General features: G+C 41.7%; 1 protein-coding gene across 2 annotated transcripts in view; it reads right to left on the reverse strand.

Moving 5' to 3' along the window:
* Positions 1 to 15,755, reverse strand: part of LUZP1 (leucine zipper protein 1) — an 82,336-nt gene that overhangs the window by 31,587 nt on the left and 34,994 nt on the right. The window lies entirely within an intron of this gene.

The raw sequence follows: 15,755 nt of genomic DNA on the forward strand, positions 1-15,755 counted from the left end.
ACCCTAGGCTTTCTGTCCAGAAGACAGAGAGACCAGAGAAGCCACAGACAATAAGAAGAAAGAAGAGAGCCTGAGATGGAGAGCCTAGGTTCTGTGTGACACTCTGCCCAATCTCCAGCTGACCCCTGAACCATGTCCACACGGGCCAGAGTCCAAGGACCTCAGCTAAGGACAAAAGAACTGGACTGAGATTTGAACTGCCACCCACCACAGGTGAGACAGAACGTGCAATTTTGAGTCTAACCAACTTAACGACCTGCTAAAACAAAAACATCAACAGAAACCAGAGTCTCCACAACATAACATTCACATGCATCCATGTCCAGGACACAATCCCAAATTACACAAAGAACTAAAAGAACTAAACCCATTTGCAAGAGAAAAGACAATCAGGAGAGGGCAACTCTAAGATGACCCAGATGTTGGAATTATCAGACAAGGATGTTAAAGCAGCTATTATAACATCTATTAAAAGCAGAGAAATTGAAAAAAATTTAAGTGGAAATTTTAGAACAGAAATGCAGCATCTGAAATTTAAAAATTCTCTGAATGGGCAGGCTTAAGAACGGAATGGAGATGACAGAGAAAAGAGTCAATGAAACTTGCAGATCAAACTGAAATAACTGGGTCATCCGCAGTCTCTAGAAAAACCACCCTCAGGCCTTTCACCTAAGTGTACGCAATGATTACTTTCTGTTATCAGAAAAATAGGTATCAGAGAGAACCAAAATGACTAGGGATCACAGAGAAACCATTACCTGCAATTCTTTTGGACCAGGCCACCCCTCATCTACCAATTAACTCTTTCAAACATAAGCAAAGAAGAAAGTATAAAGGTAGAAAATGAGAGGGCAGGATAAAAATGTACACCTGAGATAACCATAATATCCGAAGTGCTAAGAGTCAAATCTAGTGCCCCACTGTGTGTACTGAGAAGCAAGGAGATCGTCATGTTTTCCCCTATAATTGCTGAGGTAGCATTCTCAGGATTGTTGGCGAAAAAAGCCAGGAGGGATTTTAACATTTTTTTCTGCCCTATGTGGTCTCTTCAACAAAAATCCAACCTGGTAAACAGGCTGCTAGCAGGATGGGGTGGGACCAATCGGTGGTCTGGAGCTGAAGAGTACCAGCAGCTTGGTGAGAGTCAACCTAGTGCCACCTGGATTGGCGAAAGCAGCTAACTTGGCACCACCACTGACCAGCGTCCCACACTCAGGTTACCATGTTGGAGTTCAGCTGCAAAAGACACGTCCATTTCTGTAAACCCTGCCTTTTTCTCACGTCCTTCCTCCCCACCCACACACCTGCCCACAGGGAAGAGAATCCAGTGCAAGTGCTCTTTTCTCAAGTCCTGTCATTAATTCTTAAATTGTGTTAATAATAGAGGTTTCAACACTTATCTATGATGGAGGGCTACTAAAATAATGTCTTTCTTTTTTTAATTCTCCCAGGATAACTTTTTACCCCTGTACCTCTTAAGATGAGAAGAAGATACTCTTATCCCCCATATGACAGATGAGCAAACAGACTGAGAGACTTGTGACCCTTTTAGGAAAGCTAGAAACAGAGGCAGGACTGGCATCCAGTAATCCCATCTCTGAGCTTCAGGGTTTCTTCACCTCACTAAAGAAGCCTTACCCAACATAGACCCAAAAATATAAACAAAATTGCAATTGGAAAGAAAGGACTTAAGAACTTAGTATTAATAAACAATTGATAAGACTCGTTTGTGATCAGCATATCTATGTAAATGCAGGCCCTCAAGGAGGCCACCTGGCTCTGCTGTTTCCTTTCCTAACTAGTAGTTTATAATTGAGACCAGGCTTCCTTGCAATTAGCCCATGTTTATGGGGTTTAGCAACAGAACCACATGCCTGAAATTGTTGGTTATTCACCTGCTTTAACAAAGTTGGCTGAATCAGAAGAACATGCTGGCTGCCTTTAACCTCTAGAAGTCTATAATTAGGGTATCAAGGGGCCACAAGGATTACAGCAAGTAATGGCAAATGTAGTTAAACAGCAAGTCACAGAAATCACCCTAAGGAGAAAGGAACCAAAGGGCTTTTATTACCTAATTTAATCTTCATGGTAACCTATCAGGAAAATACCATCATGTTTAGTTTATAAATGAGGAAAAATTAAAGGTTCGAAGTCACATATCTGATAAGTGATTACTGATAAGTGGATTCTCACCTATGTATTTCTGCCCCGAATTTTGCTTTCTCCTCTCCATTATACCTCCTCTCTAAGGAATCATCTCTCAGACCTCACCCTCAAAAAAGTCAGTCCTGATCCACAGTCCAAACATCACAAACCTACATGAGGTCGATGGGTAGTTTGTTCATTTTTTCTTTCATTCATTCATTCGTTCTAATATTGACTGACAGTGCATCAAGCTCTGGAACAAGCACTGGGGATAAAACAGTGAGTAGAAACAGACTGTCTTCAAGGCATTTTGTATAGTACAACAGAAAAGCACTGACTGAAGAATCATATTAAATATAAAATCTGTGAAGTACAATTAATAGAAAGTGACCCACTGGGGGAGGTCTAGGAAGGCTCCAATTCGCGGTAAGAACATTCCAAGTAGAAGAGGGAGTACAGTGAGCTTGAAGAACTACAGTAAATCTGTGTAACCAAAGAAGGGAGAACCAATAGACACAAGAGATGAGACTGGAGAGGGCCATACCATGCAGGCCTTTGGAGCCCAAATTATTAAACTACCCAAATAATTTAAGTCATTTAAGTGTTAAAAAGATGTAACGTGTGTACATTTCAAAAAGATTACTTTGGCTTTAGTGTGGACAACAGATGGAAGGAGGTAAGGATAATGCCAAGAGATCAGTAAGGAGGCTAGATCTGTGGTCCAGGAGAGATAATAGCTAACAATACTGGGTGCATACAGGGCACTTACTATGCACCAGGCACTGTTCTAGGTAATTTATATGAATTAATTTAATCCTTGTAACAACTCTGTGAAACAGATACTATTATCAGTACTGAACAGATACTACTATAAGGTTAAGTAATTTAACGGAATTCCATGCCCCCACTTGGTGTCCTCACTTCCCTCATAATCAGTCCCTTGCAAACAACTTTAATTCATTTCTTCACATTCAACTAGTAAAACTTCAATCCTTGTTAAACCAAACTAACAACCTCTCCAGGCCTACACCAAAGCAGCAAAGTTATAAACTACGTTGTATCTCTAGAGAAAATATAACTACATTGACTGGTATCATTTTAATTTACCACCACAAATTTCAAACGGGCCCCCTCAATGCTGCCAGCAATCCCGCTACATTTCCCTTAGTAGGTTCACTTTTCTATTCCCCCAAAATGACTCTTTCACATCTTTTTCCCTTTCAGTAAGCCTCCAGCTCCCATCAGCTAATGACTTTGCCACCAAGAAGCAACATCAAACCGTCGTCTTCCACTCCAAATCTAACAACACACGAGCACTCTGCTTTCCCTACTGTTACAATGAAGACTCTTTACTGGTATATAAAGTACAACCTTTCATATCTACTATGGATCCAATTCCCTCTTATCTTCATATGCAGTTATCCCCACTCTCTCTTACATCATCATTTTTCTCTTTACAGACTCATACCCATCAGCATACAAACATGCTTGAGAATGGCACTACTCTTAAGAGTGGTCCACAAACTGGCACTGGCTCACAAGCTATTACCATTATAGGTACAGAAATTGAGAGTAAGCATATAGACATCTGTGTAGCAAGGTGACATTGCTGCAACATCCAAGCATATGATCGGTGGGCTTCTCAAATGGTAGACCAGTAAGTTGGTGAACCCAAATAGTGAGTCATGTGTGAAGTAAGCTATGTACAAATCGTACACAGTACTAGCACATGTAGATCCCAGAGGCCACATTTGAGAAGCAAGATTCTAGAATTACCCATCTTAAAAAACAAGACAGGGGCTTCCCTGGTGGCACAGTGGTTGAGAATCCACCTGCCAATGCAGAGGACATGGGTTCGGGCCCTGGTCTGGGAAGATCCCACATGCCGCGGAGCGGCTGGGCCCGTGTGCCACAGCTACTGAGCCTGCGCATTTGGAGCCTGTGCTCCGCAACAAGAGAGGCCGCGATAGTGAGAGGCCCACGCACCGCGATGAATAGTGGCCCCCGCTTGCCGCAACTAGAGAAAGCCCTCGCACAGAAACGAAGACCCAACACAGCCATAAATAAATAAATAAACAAACAAACAAGCAAAACAAGACAAAAAAAAAACTGAAATAAACTCTCTTTTGAGCTCACTTCCTCCAGCTGCTGCAGCCCCAATGTCTCTGCTTCTCTTCAAAGCAATACCTCTGGAAGAGTTGTCTACACTCTTCATTTCCTCCCCTCTCATACTCTCAGTTCACTCCAACCAGGCTTCTATCCTCAACATTCCACTAGAACTGTTCATCAGGGTCAAAGGCCTCAATATCGCCAAATTCTAAGGTCACCTCTTTGACCTCTAAATAGCATTAACACAAATAAACATTCTTTCTCCGTCAAAACACCTTCTTCCTTGCTTCCAGGATAACATACTTTCCTGATCTTCTTCCTACTCCACTGGCTCATCCTTATTCATGTTTGCTGGCTCCTTCTCCTCTTCTCGACAAGGGACAGTCCTGGACCTCTTTTCTTTATCTGTACCCTTCCTTTCTTTGGGTAATCTCATCCAGTCCCATGACTTAATATCAATGACTTCCAAAGCTTTTACCTCCAGAACTGACCCCCCTGAACTCCAAAAGCATATCCAACAAGCTACCTAACATCTCTACTTAGACGTCTAATCAACATCACAAATCCATGTATTCTCATATGCTTGATGGCCTTCACCTTTTACTCTTCTCTCCCCAAACCCATTCTTCTTCAAATCTTCCCCCATCTCAGTCCACAGCCACAACATTCACCCAACTGTCCAGGCCGAACACCTGGCATCATCCTGGATTCTTCTTTCCCTCACATCTCACATGCAAATCCATCAGCAAGTCCTATCAACTCTACTTCCAAATTTTCTCGAATTTGTCCCTCTGCCCTCTACACTGCTATTAAGCACCCTAGTCCAAGCTCCTGGACTCTCACCCTACCAATTACAATAGCCTCTCCTTAAGCCTCCCTACTACCAACTGTCCCCATTCTCCAAATAATGGCGAATTAATTTCTAAAAATTTAATCAGAACAAGACTCTATCCTGCTTAAAAACAACAAAATCTCTAATGGCTTTCCCTTTCACTTAGAATAATCCAAAGTCCTCACCATAGCCTACAAGGCCCTACATGATCTGACCCCTATCTACTTCTCCGGCCTCATTTCCTACCAGGTCCCCTCCTCACTTCCTGTTCCTTGCACACACACTGTTCATTCTTGCCTTAGGGCCTTTGCACTGTTCCCTTTTCCCTTCGTACAGCTGGCTCCTTTTGTTCATTGAAGAGTCAGCTTAAATTTTACCACCTCTATAAAGACTTGACCAGCTGATATAAAGTAGCTCTCACCCTCTAACATATCACCCTGGCTTATGCTCACCTTAGCACTCAACCTTATCTGACAGTTTGTCTATTTGTTTATTGCTTGTCTCTTCCTCCACACTCCCTGTCTAGCTCATCACTATATCCCCAGGGCCTAGAACAGTGCCTGACTGACAATAAATAGATGAGTCTACAGCACAGGGGAGTGATCTAGGCTGGAGACATGCATTTATGAGTCATGTGCACAGAGGTGTGGCTACTAAAGCCAATGGGGTGGATGAGATCACCCAGGGTGAGTGTCCACTATGAGGAGAGGGGAGAGCCAGGGAGAGAAGAACACTTAATAGCTGAAGAATAGAGGGGAGCCTGCACAAACAACAGAGAACTATGAGGAAGAACAAGAGAGTGTTATGTCACTGGAGCCAAGAGAAGAGAGTGCTTCCAGAAAAAAAGGGCGGCCAACAGTGTCAACTTCACTGAGAAAATTAAAGACGAAAAATATCTGCTGAATTCAGCTTCATGGAGGACATTAGTTACCTTAGCAAGAGGTGTTGCAGTGAAATGATAAGGGCAGAAGCCAGACTAGAGCAGGCTGAGTGAGCAGAGTGAGGCAGTGAGTATAAACAGCTTTTTAGAAAAGTTTGGCTATTTGAAAGTGAAGGTGATGGATTAAGGAGAATGCAGGGCTGAGGAAGCAGAGTTGTTCTGTTTCTGTTTAATGGGGGCACTCATCCGAGTACTGCTGCACTCAAAGCTGCAAGTCCCACAAAGGTTTCACACCCTCACACCCAACTTAGGATGCCATTTCCCTTGGACTGATTCCTAAATGCCCAGAGTATCTAGAAGTTTTTGTTTACATGTATATCTCATCTCCCTTACTACATACAATGGAAGGTAAAAACCCCCTTCTATATTCGTTCACTTGGTGCTGTCAAGACAGAACACTGGGATTTCTTACTAAAGGGCCTGAGTTTAAAAGGTTTTCTGCTGCCATTTTAACTTCAAGGCATATTTGGGGATCACTGTTATTTCTACCCCAACAAGAAGCTTTTTTTCCATTTTATAGCCCCTAGAGCACTTCCCTTTGTCTCCATTCCACACGCCCTGTCCACCCTGCCTGCTTCCCAGGCAACACAGTATAATGGCAACGGTCTTGGGAGTGAGAGAATCTGGGTTCCCACTATAATTCAGTCACATATCAGGTTAGGTGACTAAACTTCACAATCTCAGTGTTTTCAAGTGGATATAGAGATTATAATATCTAAACTTCATGGGGGTGTTGTAAGGGCTATATGAAAATATACATTAAGTGCCTAAGCACATAAGGCCTAGCATAAAACACATCCTATAAATGTTAATTCAATTCTCTTCTCATTACCATTCTGATTAAGCCTTACATCCTCTGCACAAGTTTATTTAGTTTCTTTTTTCCCTCTGTCTATGTTGTACCAGGAAAAGGAGAGGAACCTTGAGAAATTAACTTGCCCAGTTCCAACCGAAAGAGTTTTAAAGAAGTACTAAGAGAGGTGGATGGGTGGGGCCAGAGGTGTAACCAAGCAGCATCTGAAAGGGCAGGGAGGATTCCAGAAACAGTCAGGCTCCCTGCCAGGTTCTCCTGGGTCCCCCTCCAAGTTCCTTCTTGCAGCTAAGGCTGTGTCTCTGTATCATGCTCTTTTAGTAAGTCATGCTTGCCAACAAGTCTCAAGTCAATGTCTTCAGTATTAAAAAAAGCAAAACAGCACTCATACTCACACACATACTGGGCTGTACAAAGGGCAATGGAATCCCGAGTTCTAGTCTTGACTCTCCAATTTATTAGTTCTGGACCCTTGTAGGATTATTCTAATTCTCTTACTTAGAGAAACTCTTACTCAAAGTTTCCTCATTTGTAAGACAAAAATAACAATCTGTCTTCACTACAAGACTGAAAGGATCAAATGAAATAATGTATGTGAAAGTACTCTGCACACCATAAAACATGGTTATTGCTATATCATAGGTACACAAAGCAGTTACAGAGTCTACGTTTGGCCAGTTTAGGTGTAAGTTTGAAAAAGTCCCCAGCTCTGGAGTACTCTATTCTATGATCCAAGGCTACCTATTTCCAACCCAAGTCCCTCTGTTCCTGGCAGCTGAAAAATTTATATTCTAATTCCACTTGATTCCCTTATCTTAGCAAGGTTTCTTGAACTTCTCTGGCTAAATGGCTCCATGTCCCCAAAATGGTAAAGACCATGACACCTGATGATCTCTAAGGGCCCTTTTGGCTTGGACATTCTAAGCCTCTCTATCCTATACTCTCAAAGCACTTCGTCTCCCTACTTGAGCAGTTTCCACTCTACTTTGCATTATAGCTTTATCTTATATCATCTCCTAAGGAGAGAGCAGAAGGTTGTCTTAACTGAGTTTTATATTCCCCACAGCACTTAACATGGAGCTTTGTACACAGAAAGTACTCAAAAAGTATTGGCTGAATTGATTTATTGCTGATTTCTCATTTTTTGCACTTATTGTCCATACCACACAATAATTATAGACTATCTTCTTATCCTTTTATATTCCTTTTGTAGCTCCATAGGCCTGGCAAAATGTGAAACACACAGTCTATATTTTTTTTAAGGACTGGTGACTGGTTCATTTCTTGATCAAGTGAAAAAAGCTCAGAGCCAATCAACCTATCCTACCTACGATTTTTAACAACTGCCTCTGGTTACTGACATATATAAACATGACATTTATCAGACCGTCATAGAAGGAAACGGTGTAACAGTTATTACACGGATAGAGGCAAATGGAATGCAGGAGTTAAAGGCCCTTTTCTCCCCAGTGGCATCAATAATGTGGTAAAAAGGCAAATATGTTGACAGCTAGCAGACCTGGACTCTTTAAGTTCATCTCGGGGCGGGGGGCGGAGGGGGGGGGAATCTTCTAAAACGGCTCCCAGTGATGTCCACCTCCTAGTATCCATGTTCTATGGGGGCTCCTCCCTTGAGTGTGGGCTGGACCTAATGACTTGCTTCTAATGAAGAGAATATGGCAAGAGTTATGAGATGTCACTTCTGAGATTAAGTATAAGAGACTGAATTTTTTCTTGTTGCCTCTCTCTTGCTCTCGCCACCTCTTGCTTGCTTTGATGAAGCTAGCTGCTATGCTGGAGAGGTCCATGTGGCAAGAACTGAAGGTGGCCTCCACCCACCAACTGGCAAGGAACTGAGGGCCTCAGTCCCATGCCCTGGAGGAACTGAATCTTACCAATGACCACTGAGAGAACTCTGAAGCTGGTCCTTCCCCAGGCACACCTTGAGGTGATTGCAGCCCTGGCTGACACCCTGATTGCAGCCCTGGCTGACATCCTGACTGCAGCCCTGAAACAGGGGACCCAGCTAAGCCCTGCCCAGGCTCCTAACCCACAGAAACTGTGATATAATAAATGTATATTGTTTTATGCTGCTAAATTTTGTTATGCGGCAACATATAACTAAGACACCCTGTATATTAAAAAAAGCAGGGTGGGTGGAAGGAGAGACCCTATGGATTAAAAGATTCTTAAAAGACATATCAATCAATCACAATGTATGGACCAGATTCAAACAAACTGTAAAAAACAAAACAGAATCATTACATTGATAAAACAACTGGAATTTGAATGACTAGATATCTGATGACATTAAAGAATTCTTGTTAAATTTTTTAAAAATATTTATTTATTTGGCTGCATTGGGTCTTAGTTGTGGCACACGGGACCTTCGCTGCGGCATGCGGGATCTTTTGTTGCTGCACGCGGACTCTTTGTTACAGCAGGCGGGCTTCTCTCTAGTTGTGGCATGCGGATTCCAGAGCGCACAGGTTTAGCTGCCCCACAGCATGTGGGATCTTAGTTCCCCGAACAGGGATCAAACCCGTGTCCCTTGCATTGGAAGACAGATTCTTAACCACTGGACCACCAGGCAAGTCCTTCTTGTGAAATTTTTGATGTGATGTTGTGGGTTTTTTTAAATTTAAAAAGCTGTTAACTCTTAAAGATACATACCGAAATGCTTACAGATGATACGTCTGGAATTTGCTTCAAAATAATACAGGATGGGGTTAAGTGAATGAGGGTATAGATGAAACAACATCAGTCATAGTTTATAACTGCTGCAATTGTGTGTGGGTACATGGGAGTTCGTTATGAAGTTTCCTTTTGTTTAAATTTGAAATTCTCTATAACAAAAAGCCTTCTTGCGGGGAGGGATGGGTAAAATCCAAGAACCCAAGGGCCCTTCTAAGTTCCGACGATCTACGATCCCACAACACCTCAAATCCTATGCTCTGACCTTCCCTAGGTTTCCTGAACTGAATATACCATTTCAATCCATGCCAGTGACCTACATTATCACTTTCCCACAAAAACTCTGTTGAGCACCCACATCTGATAGGTTAGTTAAAATAAGATTACTTGGACAATTTGGCCCTAGTAGGTGAAGAGAATCGAGTGATACAATGGCTAATTGCTAGAAGGTACTTGGCACAGAGTAGGAGGAACCACCCTAGGGCTTCCTCGTGTAGGAAACCATCACCTGTTGTACTTTACTGTGGCCACCCTTAGGACACACCAGCCTTTGGCCAGTATAGGTATTTTAACATTTCCTCCCTATGCTGTGTACAAATTTGATTTTTTAATCCCTTACAGTTTTCTTTCATTACGCCTCAAGTATCTCAATTGGTATGAATGACCTATTTTCTAATTTCCAATTTTGTTCAGCTAATTAAAAAAGAAAATCTCATGGTCTACAGTTCCACAAGAAAAGAATTTCAACAGGGAAGAAATCATATCTGCTTTTTCTTGTCAGAGTCTCTGATTCTTAGGTTAGAGAATCAATCTTTGAAGTTCCTACTAAACAAGAAGATTCACACAATAAAGTAAAATAAGGATAGACAAATGCGAACTCAGTAACTAGTTCCCACACTCTTCCTTGAGGTACATCACCATTGCTACTGCCACATCCCACTTCTATTATATAAGATGTCCATGCTCTAATCTGTCATGATAACTTCAATCACCCACACAATATTTATATTCTACCCCCTACCCTTCACCCTCTCTTTATGAATAGTCCTGAGATAATACTCTATCTGAGGGGTTTTCAACTCCGGCTAAATATTAGAAAAACCTGGGGACCTTTCAAAACTATCACTACTGTCTGATAACTGACTCAATTTCTATAAGAGGTCAATGATTCGAAAAAGGCAGGGGATGGGGGAGCAGGGGAAGAGGGACCACTCTAGATGTAAAGAAACTTAAGAAACATAACTTAATGTGTGGACTCTGGGTGGATCCTTATTCTAACAAACTAACTGCAAAGACATTTTTGAGACAATCAAGGAAATTTGATTATGACCTAGGACTTAGATATTAAGGATTTGTTAACATCATTAAATTTCATAATGGCACGGTTATGTGAGAAAATGTCCATATTAAAGATGCATATTGAAGTATGTAGGGGTAAAATTACATGATATATGGGATTTGCTTTAAAATTCTTCAACAAATGAAAAAAAAAGGAATGAAGCAAATGTAGCAAAATCTTGAAAATTACTGAATCTAGATAGATACATACAGGTTCACTGTATTAGCCTCTCCAGCTTTGCGAATGTTTGAAATTTTCATAATAAAAAAAATACTTTTTTTAATGCTGACACCTAGGTACAACTATAAAACTCTTTATCAGCATCTACCAAAGCTGAGCATATGATCCAGCAATCCTATTCCTAGGTATACATCCAACAGAAATGAGTGCCTGTCTACCAGAAAGACATGTACAAGACTAAGAATGTTCATGGCAGCTTTGTCATATAGCCAAAACTGTCCCAAAAGTCCCGTAACAGTAGAATAAATAAATAATTGTGGTACATCCAAACAATGAGTTATTACATACTAGATGAATGAATGCAACATGGATGAATATCCAGATATGATACTGAGCAAAAAAATCCAGACTCAAAAAGAGTGCATGCTATCTGATTCTACTTATATGAAACTCAAGAATAGACAAAACTAATCAATGGAAATAGAAGTCAGAATAAGTGATTATTTGGGCAGCCAGTAACTGATGAGGAAGAAGCATGAGGGAGGCTTCTGGAGTTTTGGAAATGTTCTATATTTTGATCCAGAGCATATCTTGATGTGAGTAGTCTTTTGTTTTTTTTGTTTTTTTTTTTGGCTGCGTTGGGTCTTCACTGCTGTGCACTGGCTTTCTCTAGTTGTGGTGAGCGGGGGCTACTCTTTGTTGCGGTGCACAGGCTTCTCATTGTGGCGGCTTCTCTTGTTGCAGAGCACGGGCTCTAGGTGTAAGGGCTTCAGTAGCTGCGGCACGTGAGCTCAGTAGTTGCCGCACGCAGGCCCTAGAGCACACGGGCTTCAGCAGTTGAGGGACGTGGGCTCAGTAGGTGCGGCACGTGGGCTCTAGGGCATGCAGGCTTCAGTAGTTGTGGCTCACAGGCTCTAAAATGCAGGCTCAGTAGTTGCGGCACACAGGCTTAGTTGCTCCATGGCATGTGGGATCTTCCCGGACCTTCTCCCCTGCATTGGCAGGTGTATTCTTAACCACTGTGCCACCAGGTAAATCCCTGTCAGTAGTCATCACATGACTATTTACACATATAAAAATTCACTGAGTATTTTACTGAAAATTTTGTGTACTTGAGATATATTCAATAACAAACAAACAAATATTAGAGTAAAAATCAGAATCTTAGGTACCAGTGTTTTATAAAAGCTCTGTAAGCAATCCTAATGTACAGCCAATGCTAAGAACCGTTCTTCTACCTCAACAAGCTTCTACCTACCAAGACTCCCAGGTCTTGGACTTCCCTGGTGGGCCAGTGGCTAAGACGCCACACTCCCAATGCAGGGGACCCACGTTCCATCCCTGGTCCAGGAACCAGATCCCACATGTTGCAACTAAGGGTTCGCATGCCGCAACTAAAGAGCCCACATGCCGCAACTAAAGACCCTGCCTGCCACAACCAAAAGATTCCTCATGCCACAACTAAAGATCCCGCATGCCACAACTAAAGACCCTGCACATGGCAACGAAGATCCCGCACGGGGCAACGAAGATCCCGCATGGGGCAACTAAGACCCAGTACAGCCAAATAAATAAATAAATATTAAAAAAAAAAAAAAGACTCCCAGGTCTTCCTCCCTCCACTGCAATAGTAACTGTGAAACAAGGTAATAAAAACAGAAGCCTGGAAAGATGGTGGTGTGGGGAGTAAGGCGAGAGGCACCTCTTAGAAGAGTAAGAATTCAGGACAAGGGAGGAAAAATTGAGGTCAGTGCTGATGGAGCTAAGAACATAGCTGAAAGAGACAGTGAGTATGACAACTCAGATTCTAGTTCTAGCTTATTACTGGCTGGCTATGGGCTTGGCCTTAGGCAAACTGCTTCTTTTCTCCAGGCCCCGCTAAGATCTATTACAGTTTTTAAACAGTCTGGAGAGGAAAGTGAGAGGAATCAAGTAAGAACAAGCCCTTTTAAAGGACCCTAGGTTTATCTCTAGCATAGCACTTATCATTCTATACTATAATTATCTACTGGTTTATCTCTTCCCACCAAACCTAGAGCTCTTAAAAGGCCAGGATTATGTATATCATCTCTGAATCCAAGCACATGCATAGCACTTGGCACATAATAATAACTCAGTAAATGTTCAATAGCTGAAAACTATGAGCGCCTATACTTATGTTCTTGTAAGTACAGATATACTTATATAGACTTATAAGAAAGAATGATTCATTTCCCACATATACCACCCCTTTCAAATAACACTGAATAATATTATTTTCCTTATTTTTTTTAATTTATTTATTTATTTATTTATTTATTTATTTATTTATTTATGGCTGTGTTGGGTCTTCGTTTCTGTGCGAGGGCTTTCTCTAACTGCGGCAAGTGGGGACCACTCTTCATCGCGCTGCGCGGGCCTTTCCCTATCGCGGCCTCTCTTGTTGCGGAGCACAGGCTCCAGACGTGCAGGCTCAGTAATTGTGGCTCACGGGCCTAGTTGCTCTGCGGCATGTGGGGTCTTCCCAGACCAGGGCTCGAACCCGTGTCCCATGCATTGGCAGGCAGATTCTCAACCACTGCGCCACCAGGGAAGCCCTATTTTCCTTACTGATACCAACTAAAGGGAGTCCAGATTCTAAAATACCCAGAATCATCAGAAAGGCTCCCTAGTGATGTCCTACCAGAAGGCCTCAAAAGTCTATGCCTCCTCCTCCCCAAATAATATACCTCCTAATAATACCTAATGCTTATACATCATTTCATAGTTCAAAGTACTTTCAATCCCATAATCTCAATTAATCCTCATAACAAGTCTATAAGGAGGTATTATCAAATCCATTTTATATAATGAGCAAACTGAGGCTCATATTTTAAATAATTTGCCAACCTAAGGTAAACTGAAATCAACTAAAGGAGGGCTTTCAATATGTACCCTCTTTCTTCGGAGCCCAGAAGGAGGAGACACAGGAACATCACTACCTCTGCTCCCCTGGCCTCCCCAAGTGAGATGGGTCAGTCCACTAGCTGCTTTTGCTTTATTGAGCTGACTACCTCTTAAATTTTCCTTGTCTCTATGAGAATCAGTTATATGATTTTTATGTTAAGCAAAAAATAAGTCCAGCCCAAGGAGAAAAATCCCAAGTCTACAAACAGCCACACTCAAAAGCTTCTAGCTGACATCCTTGTGTATAAAGCTAAAGAAATAAGAGCAAAACTTGCTCCGGCAGGGAGGTATAAACCCTACTAACCAAACGGCCCTGCAATACTCAGGCAGTTATGCACAACTGATTTAGTTTGTACTTGTTTTTATATTTTCTTCAATAATTTGTACTGTCTATTGTTTTCTCCTCACCATTGCAAATTCTTCAAGGGCAAAGGTCACATCTTCCAGTTAAGACGGTCCATCTCCTATATAAACGAGCATACTGTACCCAAACTAAAACTGGGCCATGTTTTTCTGACCCTGTAATTTATATAAACTGTCTTTCCCAAAATTAAAAATTTAAATACTTTTTTAATTTAAGTACTTAAGGTATTAAATACTTTAAGTAATTAACAAGCTGACATTCTTCTAAAGAATAACATATAAAATCTAGAGTCTCTAAGAAACAAACAACAAAGAACACAGCATCTACAATAATGGCAGGCACACATTTGAGTGGGAACTCAACAAAGGTGAACTGAGTGAATGATAACTGAGAGCTCAAAATCCATTAAAAATCACTTAAAGCAGAATGAAATAACCAGGAACCAAGAGAAATGGATAGAGAATGCCAAATTAATTGGAAAAACAGCAAGTCAGACTCTAAGGCAGTACCACCCAAAGTCATGCTTGGGGTCCCACAAGGGAACACTGGATTTAAGCACTGCATTACACCCACAGCAGAGATCTATAGCCCAAGTGCAAGCATTAGGGTAATTACTCCCCACTACCACTGCCCTGAGGTCCAGGCACAGGACTGCAGGAGTTAAACCAGGCAATACTAAAAGTGAGGAGGAAATTAGCATGCCACCTGACACTTTTCTGGCACAGCCTAAGCCGATTAGTTTAGGTTACAAACACAACTGCAAGATTCCACTACACTGATGAAACTACTCTTTTTCTGCAAACTAAAAATAACCTATTTATCAAATCCGGAGCATTCCTCAAGTATTTTTGCCCTGTCAGCTACCCGAAGTTCCATTTCCTCAAATCCTTCATTTAATCTACAGTGTTTTATTGGATCCAAGTCTCCCGATGTCCCCCAGCTTCCCCCTTCATCCTAATCCTGTGACTACTGCAAGAGACAAAAACCCTTTCCTAACTCAAGCTTTTTAAGTTTCTTTTCTAATAATAAGCATGTACAAAGCTTGTGGCTCCTGCCTTGTGTAGAGCCGCAAATGGGTGATGGGCTGAGCTGCAGCAAAGAATAATGAAAAGCAAAGAAAAAATGAAGGACAAGACAGGGCATGATCAGGAAGTTGGCTAAATGCTTTTCATTCAGGCAGGAATAGAAGGAACCCCACCCACTTAGAAGAATAAAGCATAAGGGTGAATGGTTTCCAGTACAGAGCAGACTGTATTTTACCACCTTACAACATAACAATCAAGCCTGCTCTGGGGACAGATAAATACCCAAAGAGCTCTGAGTATCCCACAAGAATCACTAGTCTGTCCTAGGGTTGAAGTGACATTTTCAGGGGAAACAAGCTTCCATAATTTAAGCCAAACAAGTCAGGCTTAA

Source organism: Balaenoptera musculus, chromosome 1 (genome assembly GCF_009873245.2).
Source record: "Balaenoptera musculus isolate JJ_BM4_2016_0621 chromosome 1, mBalMus1.pri.v3, whole genome shotgun sequence".
Taxonomy (NCBI): domain Eukaryota; kingdom Metazoa; phylum Chordata; class Mammalia; order Artiodactyla; family Balaenopteridae; genus Balaenoptera; species Balaenoptera musculus.